This window comes from Aquarana catesbeiana, linkage group LG01 (genome assembly GCF_042186555.1).
Source record: "Aquarana catesbeiana isolate 2022-GZ linkage group LG01, ASM4218655v1, whole genome shotgun sequence".
Lineage (NCBI taxonomy): Eukaryota > Metazoa > Chordata > Amphibia > Anura > Ranidae > Aquarana > Aquarana catesbeiana.
The window spans coordinates 334786505-334799842 of record NC_133324.1 but is presented as its reverse complement, the minus strand read 5'-3'; positions in this window follow the sequence as shown (position 1 = coordinate 334799842).

The following is a 13338-nucleotide window of genomic DNA, read 5'->3' as shown; positions in this document are numbered from 1 at the left end:
CCCTTGGAATTTCATTATCGGGAGTTCATAATATATCTCCAGTTACCCTAAAGAATGCGATAGATGACTTTAGTGCAGTTTTTGAAGAAGGCCTTGGCATGTATAGGCCCTCCTGTTTCTTTCAAATTAGACCCTACAGTAACCCCGATTCGTATGAAACCATGCAAAGTTGCATTAGCTCGCAGACCAAAAATCGATGCTGAGATTACTTGTTTTGTGGAGCAAGGTATATTGAACCTGTAACACACCCTAAGTGGTGTACCCCAATAGTTCCAGTATTGAAGCCATATGGTGATATTAGAATTTGTACTGAATATAAATGTACAATCAACAAAGCACTGCAGGAACATCCCTATCAAATTCCAGCTGTATATGAAATTCTGACTACGTTAGCAAAAGGAAAGGTATTTGCCAAACCTGATATGGCACAAACTTACTAACAATTGCTATGAATGACGACGCTGTGGATGCACAAATAATAACACACAAAGGAGCTTTTCGAGAAAAACGTTTGCAATTTGGAGTTTCCAATGCTCCTGGCATATTCCAGAAATTAATAGAGGACCTCTCATCTGGACTTCCAGGTGTAGTACCTTATTTTTATGATGTTCTTATTGGAGCGGATTGCATTCAGTCTTTGGCTTCACAACTACAACTTGTTTTGAAACGTTTTCTTGAGGCTGGTCTCAGACTTAAAAAGAAAAGTGTGTTTTTGAGGTAAACAGCATGGATTTTCTTGGATACAGAATTGATGAACACAGAATTCATCCAACTGATTCTAAGGTTGAAGCTTTCATTAAAGCTCCAGTCCCAACAAACAAACAAGAGCTGCAAGCTTTCCTAGGGTTACTTAATTTTTACCATTCTTTTCTGCCTGACAAAGCCACTGTTGCTGAACCCCTGCATCGTTTACTAGATAAAGATGTCCATGGAAGTGGACTAACGTTCATTCCACAGCTTTCAATGCTGCAAAAAAGCTGTTATCTTTTGACAGTGTACTTGCACACTATAATATACAAAAACACTCACTCTTACCTGTGATGCTTCTCCATATGACATTGGAGCTGTTTTGAGTCATGTTTTGGAAACTGGTGTTGAGGCTCCTATTGCATTCTATTCAAGGACCTTGTCTACGACAGAGAGGAATAGACAAGGAGGCTTTAGCTATTGTGTCCGGGTGTTTCATGGCTATGTGTATGGGCGGAGGTTTACCATTGTAACAGACCATAGGCCTTTGCTGGGTCTGTTCTCCAGAAGTACTCCCACTCCTCAAATTCTTTCCCCACGAATGCTCAGATGGTCACTCATGCTGAATGCCTATGACTGTGATTTTGAATATTGTCCTGGCAAGAATATCACTCATGCTGTTGGGTTAAGCTGGTTGCCTTTGTTTTCTCCTGATTTCCTTGTCCCTCCTGTGCCTGAGGTTCTCATGTTGGAATCCATTCCAAACCCTCCGTTACATGCTAGAGACATTGCTGGTATGACTGTTAAAGATCCCGTGCTGGCCCTTGTGCTCAACTGGGTATGGAGGGGATGGCCCAAATCAAAAGTTGAAGAGAATTTCAAACCATTTTTAGTGCACCAACATGAACTGTCTGCCTATAAAGGTTGCCTATTATGGGCAAACAGAGTGGTAGTTCCAAAGGCAGGACAAGCACAAGTACTGCATGCTCTCCACGAAGAACATCCTGGAATAGTCTGCATGAAAGCGTTAGCCAGAAGTTATGTTTGGTGGCCTAAAATGGATGACGTTATTGGGAAGTGGGTACAGAACTGTGTACCATGTCAATCCACCCTTCATGCTCCAACTAAAGCCTCAGTACATCCCTGGGAAGTGACTAGGTCACCTTGGTCACATTTACATATAGATTTTGCGGGGCCTTTTCAAGGGCAGATGTTTTTTTTAGTTGTCGATTCCTTCTCAAAATGACTGGAAGTTGTATCAGTTACATCCGTTACCTCAGCCACTATCCTTATGTCCGTACAAACGGTGGGATTTTGCGATGGAAAATGTTCGATGGGAGCTTTTTGTCGGAAATTCCGACCGCGTGTAGGCTCCATCAGACATTTTCCATCGCAATTTCTGTCATACAAAATTTGAGATCTGGATCTCAAATTTTCCGACAACAAAATCCGTTCTCATAAATTCCGATCGTGTGTACACAATTCCGACACACAAAGTTCCACGCATGCTCAGAATCAAGTACAAGACGGAAGCGCTCGGTCTGGTATAACTACCGTTCGTAATGGAGATAGCACATTCGTCACGCTGCAAATTTTGAAATCTTTTAATGCAGCAAATTCTCTTCTTCTTTAGAATGCTAGAATAATGAAGTTGTTCTGCTGCTCATATTCACACAGAGTTCTCACAAACTGATTTCTTTATTATTTCTCGTGATCTCATGAATATTGTTTTTTTGGGTTTTTTTTGGGTTTTTTTTATAAAATCTCCATAATAATGTTGGTTAGAGATTTTTTTTTTTATCCAGGTCTCCTATTTTTATTTTATTTTTTTATAGTGATCTCCATACTTTTTTCTTTCATTTTGTGTCAAGTTACCACAACACCATTATTATCTTTTATATTTTTAGCCTCAAGGGGGTTGGTTTGTGTTGGTGTCCCTTGTTAATTTGACATAGTATTTTTGAAATGTACCTACTCACAAACAAACTGTCCTTTTTGAAGTAAAACACATGGGCAAGTATTTCTGAAAAATAACTAGCCATTTATTCTGGGTCATAACAAAATAAAGAGGAAGGCAACGCTGGAGAAACTGGTGAGGTTTGCGAAGCCTTTGTACCCCAGGGCACACATCAATTATTTTACAGTCAAAATTGGTGGCCTGAAGAGTCCTTATAATAGTAAGCACAATCCGGTCCAGGACTACAAGAGATCAGGAACAGCAGCAGATGACATAACTGTCCCCAGGGTGTGGTCATACAACAGCCTGCATCTTTTGCCAGACCAGACTGAACCCAGGCCATCACTCTCTTGTCTTCCTTCCACACTTCCTTCCAGGCTGTGGCTCTGGTGTTGTAGTTGTGGCAGGAGGTGGAGGAGGAGGAGGACCATGGTTGAACTCAGAAACGTGGCTTTGGCTTGTGAGTTTGCCCCTCAACCCCTTATTTAGGGCTTGTAAAATCACTTCCTCACAGAAGTGGTGTTGGCCCTCCTCCATTTCCAGCATTTTGCAGACTGCCATGTAGGCATAGTCCTCTTGAAGACTGGGGGGGTTTCTGAGGGCCGCAGTAGCCTTCAGAAATAGGCCAAGTGCTGCATCCTCCAAGTTACTTCTCTTCCTGGCACTTTTTGTGGAAGGCGAAGAGGAGGGCTCTGGGATTCGGGCAGGCTATTGGGCCTGGCCACCTCCTGGCTGCCACTTACCCCCGCCACCTCCTGGCTGCCACTTTCCACAGCCTCCTCCTAGCTGAGACTTTCCTGTGTATGAGAAAGGGATATAGTTTTAGTTTTTGGTTCGTCAATCACACACAATTTTCAGCTCATGACTGTTGCAAATTGAATGTTAATAAATAGAATAGACTATCATTCTGACCCCAGCATTTTTCATTCTTTCCTATTCATTTGTGGCCACTACTGTCTATTGTAAAACCCTTTGTAAAATCAGAACTTACTGATCAATAATAACATCTAGTTAATATCATTAATGATTTGACTAGAAATATGTTGAACAATGCTATACCTGGCTCAAGTTGGGCTCCTCCAAATCTTCCTGGCTGGAAGGCCCAGGTTGGATGTCAGAAGCCTCAGCTGAGGTGGAAGGAAGCCTTGAAGGAAGATTGGAGAGTGCTGGCCTGGGTTCAGTCTGGCCTGCCAGAAAATGCAGTCTGTCATAGTACCACAGCCTGGGTATATAAATTTCATCTGCTGCAACTCCAGATCTCTGGGAATCCTCGACCTTCTTGCGCTCTCTATTATAAGTGCTTCTCGTGCCACCAATTAGGGCCTTAGGGATGTCTGCCATGGGGATCACCGGCTTCACAAATTTAAGCAATTTATCCAGCGCTGCCTTCCTCTTTGTTTTATTGTTATAAAAGGGGTGGTTTACCTGCCACAGACAGGGCAGCTCCCTGTACATATCAATGAATATGGGGATAAAGTCCTGATAATTCAATAGATCCATTTTATCTGCAAGATACAGCACAAGACAAACCCTATTGTCAGGCTAAACTCTCCTAATCTTGTCCCAATATAGGCCTCAATCTATAAGCAGTATAGGACACTGATGCACCAAGTTAAAATTGTACCTTTGTTCAAACGAACGGTGCTCCCGATACACCTTCCTCCTCTCACAGATCGTACGTACGACGCACGCGTGTTATGCTTTATATACACTGCGCATGCGTGAAACTCCGCCCGCCCCTGACGTTCTTTCTAGTCTATTCCCCGCCCCTTGTCTTTCGGTGCAGTGGGAGAGCACATGGCGGAGAGACAACAAGTGTATGCAGACAGCAGCAGCAGCAGCAACGACGAGGAAAGCCCAGAGCCACAAATGTCCAGATTCCGGAGGATATTTAAGGCCTCCAATATGGCCTTTATAGAGATGGTGGAGACGGTGGACATCTTCAAGAGGGCCGACTATGATGGGAAGCATGGACCGTACCCAAACCCAAATGTGAGAAAGGCCAAGATCATGCCTAAAGTTGTGAAAAGTCTGCAGAAGAATTTTGGGGTACGGCGATCCAAGGATCAACTGAGGAAACGATGGTCAGACCTCAGATTGAGGGAGCAGGATCAATACAGAAGAATCAAGAGAGTGCTGCAAAAAAGTAAGTATTTTGTCATGTGTTCCTATTCTTCTTCTTACGTTTGTGCTGCTCCATGTGCTTTTCTTTACTGTTGTACAGTAGGGATGAGCTTCGAGTTCGAGTCGAACTCATGTTCGACTCGAACATCGACTGTTCACCAGTTTGCCGAACAGCGAACAATTTGGGGTGTTCGCGGCAAATTCGAAAGCCGCGGAACACCCTTTAAAAGTCTATGGGAGAAATCAAAAGTGCTAATTTTAAAGGCTTATATGCATGGTATTGTCATAAAAAGTGTTTGGGGACCTGGGTCCTGCCCCCACCAATCATGGATGCGGAGCGGCCCGAAAAGAAGATGAAGACAAGAATATGAAGACAAGAAGATGAAGAGAAAAAGATGAAGAGAGAAGCGTCACACAGCGGGAGCCTCCCATCCAATCATGGATGCGGAGCAGCCCGAAAAGAAGATGAAGAGAAGAAGATGAAGAGAAGAAGATGAAGAGAAGAAGATGCCGTGGAGGGAGATGCCGGACGAGAACACCGGAGAAAGAAGCAAAGGATCGGAGGAAGAAGAAGATGGAGGAAGAAACCGAAGGAAGATAGAAGAAAGAAGATGGAAAAAAGAAGACTTTAAATAAAGGAATTGTCAAAAACTGTCTCTTGTCATTTTTAACATTTTTGACAGTTTTTTTGTGAAATGGTAGGGGTACTTTTGCACCCCCTTACCATTTCACACGGGGGGGCTGGGATCTGGGGGTCCCCTTGTTAAAGGGGGCTTCCAGATTCTGATAAGCCCCTCGCCCGCAGACCCCCACAACCACCGGCCAAGGGTTGTGGGGATGAGGCCCTTGTCCTTATCAACATGGGAACAAGGTGCTTTGGTGGGCTACCCCAAAGCACCCTCCCAATGTTGAGGGCATGTAGCCTGGTACGGTTCAGGAGGGGGGGCGCTCTCTCATCCCCCCTCTTTTCCTGCGGCCTGCCAGGTTGCGTGCTCAGATAAGGGTCTGGTATGGATTTTTGGGGGGACCCCACGCCAATTTTTTTTTTAATTTTGGCGCGGGGTTCCCCTTAAAATCCATACCAGACCTAAAGGGTCTGGTATGAATTTTGAGGGGGACCCCTACGTCCTTTTTTTTTTTAATTTTGGCGCGGGGTTCCCCTTAATATCCATACCAGACCTGAAGGGCCTGGTATGGAATTTAGGGGGACCCCCACGCCATTTTTTTTTTATAATTTTGGTTCGGGGTTCCGCTGTGGGGAAATCCCATGCAGTTTTTATCAATGAACTTTTATGTGTATTGTCGGACCGGCAATTCATTAATAGCCGCGAGTAGTTTTAAATGACTTTTTTTCTTTTGAAATGTCATTTTGCTGTCAGACTGTTCTAAACACGGGAAACATGCGCCCCTTTACAGGCATACTATAGACACCCCCCAGGTACGAAATTTAAAGGATTATTACACTTTTCACTTTTATTGTTTGACTAAGCATTATGAAAATCACTGCTCCCGAAAAAACGGCTGTTTTTAAAACTTTTTTTGCATTGATCCATGTGCCCTGGGGCACGACCCGGGTCCCCAAACCCTTTTTAGGACAATACCATGCAAATTAGCCTTTAAAATGAGCACTTTTGATTTTGAACGTTCGAGTCCCATAGACTTCAATGGGGTTCTAACGTTCGTGCGAAGTTTTGGTCTGTTCGCAAGTTCTGGTGCGAATCGAACTGGGGGGTGTTCGGCTCATCCCTATTGTACAGTATAAAATGGCAAGTTTCAGGGTCATGGGCACAGTAATCGTTCGTAGTAAACATTGTTCGTTTGCCCACTAAGACAATGTTTTTGGCAGATGCAGGTTAACTACATTTGGTCATGCCTATTTGTCTTAAAAGAAGTTTAGTACATTGTTGTATAGATGGGTTTGTAACTAGAACTAGAAACTTGATTCAGTGTAAGGAGAGGACACTCAGCAGCTGTTGACACATCTGGACGCAGGAGCACTAGTGTGGGACACCAGAACAAACTTTTTAGGGTGTCCCACACAGGTGCTCCAGTGGGTACTAGTGGTGTCTCCATGTGTGAAACTTTACCCAAAAAGGTAAGTATTCCAGCTTGAAGAAAGGGAAAAAATCATGTGTTAAGCTTGGAACTCTGCCAAAAAAGTCAATTTGTCAGGAAAGGTCCCCTCCGCTGGTAATATCGATCATTTGGCGTGCAGTACCGAGGTCCACCAGCAGGTGTCTCCTGACAGTTTGGAGCTGTTAGAGCTTTTCCCTGCTGGTATTTTCTCACCTTTGGGCCGTAGTACTGGCGTCCACCAGTGGAGGAATCCTGGCAATATGGAGCAGGTATTCCCCTCTGCAGACAGGTGTCACCTGACTTTAATTAGCAGCTGCAGTATAAATACCCAGCAGGTACACACATATCTTGCCTTGGTATCTTCCTTGAGCCCTGACCTGCAGCCTGTTTGCCTATTTTCCTGAAACATGATTCCTGTACCTGAGACCTGATTTCTGGAGCCTGTTGATCCTGTTCCGTGTCTGTTTCCTTGCTCTGGACCTTGAGCCTTGTATCTGAACCGTCCCCCTTGTGATCCATCCATTCTCTCTTTGTCCTGTATGTTTCCCTTCCCCAGCTGCTGACCTCCCGTTGACTACCCTGGCCTGGCTCTGTTTATGATCTCGGTATTTCCCTTACTTGTATATATTTGTTCTGTTATTATTATTTGTGGGGTTCTGTTTTGTATTGGTTGTGGTGCATTTAGTGATATTGGAGGTTGTTGTGTGATATTTATTCATTTATCTTTAATAAATCATTTATATTTTCACTTATACCCGTCTGGGTTTCCTCTGTTGCAAAGAAAAATGAATGTTTCCGCGCAAAGGAATAAGTACCAGCTCAAGGGTTGGAACTGGGAACTGATTAATGGAACTGCTGCCTCTACCAATTACTCCCACTAGGTGGAGTAAATTAATGAAAAATAGAAAGAAAACTAAGTAGATATGGCGCTGTTCTATTTTTATATATTTCTAATGTCAGGTGTTTTCAATTGAAGGATTGATTTTGAGAAGAATGCTAATATTACCACTGCCCCTACCAATTAGTGGGAAAAAAATCAGTGAGAGAAAAAAGAGAACAGAAAAGAGAACAAAATGCAAATAATGCTGTTCTATTGGTAGGTGCTACTAATTAAACCCCAATTAAGGGTGAATAAAAGTGCCTGTTTTAAAACAGTTTGATCTCCTATTTTCCCTATAGATGTGATAGTAAAAAATATTTTAAATACATATGACTATAAGTGATAAAATATGAATAAATCAAACCAATGTAATAATACTAATGTGTTAAGTGAATATTCCAAGTGTATGTAACACAAATCTGTGATCCTAAAATATAGTGTTTGTATATATTTAAATACTTCACATTCTGTGAACACAATACACCATGCCTCTATTTATCCCATAAACAAAAAAATAAAACCAATAGTCTCACACAAATAATTATGTAGAATAAACATATAGATTATTGGTTTTATTTTTTTGTTTATGGGATAAATAGAGGCATGGTGTGTCCAGTCACTAAAAGAGTGGACCAATGACCAGCTACTTGAGATCATCCGTTTGGCTCACTCCCTGGTTGACCAAGGCTGTATGTTGTTTGAGGATGTGCAGCCTTTGATCCAAATATGTGCTGAGCTAGCCCTGTCCTGTGTTCCTAAGACCAGTGATGATTTTTCTCCCCCTTTCAGTGCTGATCAGGTGGAGTCTCTGGTGTGACTGTTAGAGGATGATTCCACATGCTTTTTTGAACACTATTCCATCTGTTCTCAGCAGAAGCTTTTGGAGTGTATTCACTCAGTACAGACCCTTGTTAGACAGGCAGCATGTGATCCGTTCTTTGTCCAACCCATACTCTCAGCATGGTCTAATACAGGGGTCTCAAACTGGCAGCCCTCCAGCTGTTGCAAAACTACAAGTCCCATGAGGCATTGCAAGGCTGACAGTTAGAAGCATGACTCCCACAGGCAGAGGCATGATGGGATTTGTAGTTTCGCAACAGCTGGAGGGCCTCCAGTTTGAGACTCCTGGTCTAATATGCTACAACCAGCCCCAACCAATCCACAACAAACCACCTCTGCCATCAGACACCTACCTGCTTACAAGTCTGTCTCCCCATCACCCACGCCAAACTCAGTTGCAGCTCAGTATACATTGCTCCCAACCAGATACTCATATCCGGTCTCTGCTCCCTGTACCTATCCTGCATTCAACCCACCTGCCTCTTCTCAGCTGCCTACTAATCCACAAAAACTTCCTCCAGCTACATTTATCTCTTCTCCACCATATCCCATTCCTCCTTTCCAGTCTGCTGCACCCCCCACCTATAGAGCCTCAATGACTAAACCCAAGAAAAAACTAAAGTTTTTTCCAACCGAGACAATCCTGCCAGTAACCCAACCTGCCTCCGCACCAGCTAATCCAATCCAGTCTGACGTCTAAGTGCTTGCTACCCAGTCTGCCGTCCCAGTGCTTGCAACCCAGTCTGACGTCCCAGTGCTTGCAACCCAGTCTGACGTCCCAGTGCTTGCAACCCAGTCTGACGTCCAAGTGCTTGCTATCCAGTCTGACGTGCCAGTGCCTGTTATCCAGTCCGATGTCCTGATGTCCGCTTTCCAGCTTGATGTCCTGGTACCCGCCTTCCAGCCTAAGGGGCCAGTGTTCCAGCCTGAGGGGTCAGTGTTGCAGCCTGAGGGGCCAGTGTTCCAGCCAGAGGGGCCAGTGTTCCAGACTGAGGGGCCAGTGTTCCAGCCTGAGGGGCCAGTGTTCCAGCCGGAGGTGTTCCAGCCTGATGGGCCAGTGTTCCAGCCTGAGGGGCCAGTGTTCCAGCCTGAGGGGCCAGTGTTCCAGCCGGAGGTGTTCCAGCCTGAGGGGCCAGTGTTCCAGCCAGAGGTGTTCCAGCCTGAGGGGCCAGTGTTCCAGCCGGAGGTGTTCCAGCCTGAGGGGCCAGTGTTCCAGCCGGGGGTGCCAGTGTTCCAGCCGGAGGTGTTCCAGCCTGACGGGCCAGTGTTCCAGCCGGAGGTGCCAGTGTTCCAGCCAGTGGTGCCAGTGCCTACTTTCCAGCCTGATGTGCCCTCTCTCCATCCTGATGTGCCCACTTTCCAGCCTGATTTGCCCGCTTTCCAGCCTGATTTTCCCGCTTTCCAGCCTGATGAGCCCGCTTTCCAGTCTGATGAGCCCGCTTTCCAACCTGATGAGCCCGCTTTCCGGCCTGATGTGCCCGCTTTCCGGCCTGGTGAGCCCGCTTTCCGGCCTGGTGGACCCGCTTTTCAGCCTAGTGGGCCCCCTTTCCAGCCTGATGAGCCCGCTTTCCAGTCTGATGTCTCATTGCCCGCTGCTCAGCTCGATGACCTGGAACCTGCTGCCCAGCCTGATGTGTTCCTGTCCGCTGCCCAGCCTGATGTGTTCCTGTCCGCTGCCCAGCCTGATGTGTTCCTGTCCGCTGCCCAGCCTGATGTGTTCCTGTCCGCTGCCCAGCCTGATGTGTTCCTGTCTGCTGCCCAGCCTGATGTGTTGCTGTCCACTGCCCAGCCTGATGTGTTCCTGTCCGCTGCCCAGCCTGATGTGTTGCTGTCTGCTGCCCAGCCTGATGTGTTGCTGTCTGCTGCCCAGCCTGATGTGTTCCTGTCTGCTGCCCAGCCTGATGTGTTCCTGTCTGCTGCCCAGTCTGATGTGTTCCTGTCTGCTTCCCAGCCTGATGTGTTCCTGTCTGCTGCCCAGCCTGATGTGTTCCTGTCCGCTGCCCAGCTTGGTGTGTTCCTATCCGCTGCCCAGCCTGATGTGTTGCTGTCCACTGCCCAGCCTGATGTGTTCCTGTCCGCTGCCCAGCTTGGTGTGTTCCTGTCCGCTGCCCAGCTTGGTGTGTTCCTGTCCGCTGCCCAGCTTGGTGTGTTCCTGTCCGCTGCCCAGCCTTATGTTTTCCTGTCTGCTACCCAGCCTGATATGCCACTGCCCGCTGCCCAGCTTGAAGTGCCGCTGCCGAACTTGAGGTGCCCTCTGCCCAGCTGGACACCATGGACTTTCCCCAGCAATGGCTAGTTGGAGTGTCCGGAAGTCGCTCCTTCAAGGGGGGGGTACTGTCAGGAAAGGTCCCCTCCGCTGGTAATATCCGCTGGTAATATTATTTATGGGGTTCAGTTTTGTATTGGTTGTGGTGTACTGAGTGATATTGGAGGTGGTTGTGTGTCTTATTTATTCATTTATCTTTAATAAATCATTTATATTTTCACTTATACCCGTCTGGGTTTTCTCTGTTGGAGTCCACACAGTTCTGGTCTTATCTGGTACATGACACAATTGTACAACACTTCAAAGCAATGTTTCATATTCCTATTTCTTGCATCAAATACCTGTGTGCTAAGTATACCTTTATTTTATTCACATAGGGGAGAAAAGACTCGGGATGTCAGAGGTCACCAGGGACCCCCAACCTCCTAAAAAAGGGGAAATCCCAAAACCACAACCTCAGGATGTGGAGGAAGGAGAGGTTTATGAAGTGGCCCAAATAGTGACCGGTGAGTGTCTGAGACCACAGCTTCAGGTAATAGATGTATGCCTGCATATTTATAATACACGGTGTGTTTTGTTTTTTGTTTTTTTAGGTGATGTGGATGTTGTGGAAGAAGAATCTCATTTCACAAGTGCAAGTGCACACGTCCTCATCGGGGAGATCATGGTGTGCAATCGGGATTTACAGAAGATCAAGGAAGACATCAATGATGTGCTCAAAAACATCATTGATGTTTTTGGCAGAATCGAAAACACACCAACATTTCTAAAATTGTTTCTCTTTTTCTAACTTTTCTACAAAATTTTGAAAGCCAAATTTTGAAGATGCACACAGTGTGTCAACATGTGCTATCTGCCATCAGGGGATATCAAAGTACGCATTTTTGGGGGGCAACCTCTTTCTCGCAACTATGGTAGCTGAAAGGAAGGGGTTGTACCCCCAAAACACGTCCATTGATCCCCCATGATTCAAGCTAGCACATGTTGACATTAGGCATGGGATCAGGAGTAAAATCCCCATTTTGACTGTCAATTTGTTTGCATCTTCAAAATTTGGCTTTCACAGGGGTGACATCACTCCATCTGATGAAGGCAATATCAACACAGTTTGGACATACTAATGTCTGATAGTGCCTTCACTTTGTCAAAGTTGAACTTTGGAAGTTCCTGAGTTGTGTATTGTTTTATGGTTTTAAACATGCCTGTTTGAACACAAAAAAAGGCTATTTGTACTGTCCAAAAAAAAAAAATTTTCTTACTAAAATTTGTTGGTTGTTTCCAAAACCATTTTCTAATGCACACGTGAATGTGCACAGAGTAAAAAGTTTTCTACTCAACAATGTGTGGCTTCTTCTTTCAATGCTCAATATCATTTTTTGGACTAAGTTGGTGTTTACACTGAAATGGGGGGTTATTTACTAAAGGCAAATCCACTTTGCACTACAAGTGCACTTTCAGTGCAGTTTCAAGTGCTCATATCCGGTCTCTGCTCCCTGTACCTATCCTGCATTCAACCCACCTGCCTCTTATCAGCTGCCTACTAATCCACATAAACTTCCTCCAGCTACGTTTATCTCTTCTCCACCATATCCCAATCCTCCTTTCCAGTCTGCTGCACCCCCCACCTATAGAGCCTCAGTGACTAAACCCAAGAAAAAACAAAAGTTTTTTCCAACCGAGACGATCCTGCCAGTAACCCAACCTGCCTCCGCACCAGCTAATCCAATCCAGTCTGACGTCTAAGTGCTTGCTACCCAGTCTTACGTCCCAGTGCTTGCAACCCAGTCTGACGTCCTAGTGCCTGCAACCCAGTCTGACGTCCCAGTGCTTGCTATCCAGTCTGATGTCCCAGTGCCTGTTATCCAGTCCGATGTCCTGATGTCCGCTTTCCAGCTTGATGTCCTGGTACCCGCCTTCCAGCCTAAGGGGCCAGTGTTCCAGCCTGAGGGGTCAGTGTTCCAGCCTGAGGGGCCAGTGTTCCAGCCTGAGGGGCCAGTGTTCCAGACTGAGGGGCCAGTGTTCCAGCCGGAGGTGTTCCAGCCTGAGGGGCCAGTGTTCCTGCCGGAGGTGTTCCAGCCTGAGGGGCCAGTGTTCCAGCCGGAGGTGCCAGTGTTCCAGCCGGAGGTGTTCCAGCCTGATGGGCCAGTGTTCCAGCCGGAGGTGCCAGTGTTCCAGCCAGTGGTGCCAGTGCCTACTTTCCAGCCTGATGTGCCCTCTCTCCATCCTGATGTGCCCGCTTTCCAGCCTGATTTGCCTGCTTTCCAACCTGATGAGCCCGCTTTCCAACCTGATGTACCCGCCTTCCAGCCTGAGGAGCCCGCTTTCCAACCTTATGAGCCCGCTTTCCGGCCTGATGTGCCCGCTTTAAGGCCTGGTGAGCTTGCTTTCCGGCCTGGTGGACCCGCTTTTCAGCCTAGTGGGCCCCCTTTCCAGCCTGATGAGCCCGCTTTCCAGTCTGATGTCTCATTGCCCACTGCTCAGCTCGATGACCTGGAACCTGCTGCGCAG